This window comes from Scyliorhinus torazame, chromosome 9, assembly GCF_047496885.1.
Source record: "Scyliorhinus torazame isolate Kashiwa2021f chromosome 9, sScyTor2.1, whole genome shotgun sequence".
Classification (NCBI taxonomy): Eukaryota; Metazoa; Chordata; class Chondrichthyes; order Carcharhiniformes; family Scyliorhinidae; genus Scyliorhinus; species Scyliorhinus torazame.
Window position 1 is genome coordinate 17,799,007 of NC_092715.1, and position 1,568 is coordinate 17,800,574.

Genomic DNA, 1,568 nt, shown 5'->3' on the forward strand with positions numbered 1-1,568 from the left:
GGGATATGGGGAATATGGGGGAGGGGGGGATATGGGGAGGGGGGGATATGGGGGAGGGGGGATATGGGGGATATGGGGGAGGGGGGATATGGGGGAGGGGGGATATGGGGGAGGGGGATATGGGGGATATGGGGGAGGGGGGATATGGGGGAGGGGGGATATGGGGGAGGGGGGGATATGGGGGATATGGGGGAGAGGGGATATGTGGGAGGGGGGGATATGGGGGAGGGGGGATATGGGGAATATGGGGGAGGGGGGATATGGGGGATATGGGGGAGGGGGGATATGGGGGAGGGGGGATATGGGGAGGGGGGGATATGGGGAGGGGGGGATATGGGGGAGGGGGGATATGGGGGAGGGGGGATATGGGGGGATATGGAGGATATGGGGGAGGGGGGATATGGGGTATATGGGGGAGGGGGGGGGATATGGGGGAGGGGGGATATGGGGGATATGGGGGAGGGGGGATATGGGGGAGGGGGGATATGGGGGAGGGGGGATATGGGGGATATGGGGGATATGGGGGAGGGGGGGATATGGGGGAGGGGGGGATTTGGGGGAGAGGGGATATGGGGGATATGGGGGACGCTCACCCTGCCTGCTCTGACGAGGTCGTTCACCTTCTTGTGGCACTGGGTGCCTGTCCGTGGTGTTAGGGCCACAGCGGTGACGGCCTCTGCCACCTCCCTCCACAGACGCCGGCTGTGGCGTGGGGCAACTCTGCGGCCGTGCCCGGGATACAGGGCGTCCCTCCTCTGCTCCACCGCATCCAGGAGCGCCTCCACATCGCGTGACTCGAACCTCGGGGCTGAGCGACGGCCAGCCATCAAGTCAGGTGTTGCGGTCGGCTGTTCCGGTCGGGTGGGGGGGAGCTGCGCGGCCTTATGAGCCGTCACGCCGTGCAGCGCGTATGACGCTGCACGGCGTGAACCACTGCGCAAGCGCGGATCCCGTTACGTCGCTGCTAGCCCATTTCGGGCCGCAGACTATCGGCCCATTTTTATGACGTGACGCAAGTGGGATTTGCGCCGTTTTTTGCGCCGATCGGCGGAGTTTCCGCCGATAACGGAGAATTTCGCCCCTGAGCTGTCAATTCTCTGAATTATCGCTCTGTCAAGGTTATGTTCTGTCTGCGGTGACTCAGTTTGCTGCAGTTTTGGGATGACGAAAGCCATTGATATCAGTCTTTTAATTCTGGGCGAAATTCTCCCCCATCGGCACAATGTCCGCCGACTGGCGCCCAAATCGGCACCAATCAGACGGGCATCGCGCCGCCCCAAAGGTGCGGAATGCTCCGCATCTTTGGGGGCCGAGCCCCAACATTGAGGGGCTAGGCCGACGCCGGAGGGATTTCCGCCCCGCCAGCTGGCGGAAATGGCTTTTGTTGCCCCGCCAGCTGGTGGAACTGGCGTTTGTTGCCCCGCCAGCTGGCGCGGAAATGCGGCGCATGCGCGGGAGCGTCAGCGGCCGCTGACAGTTTCCCGCGCATGCGCAGTGGGGAGAGTCACTTCCGCCTCCGCCATGGTGGAGGCCGTGGCGGAGGCGGAAGGGAAAGAGTGCCCCCACGG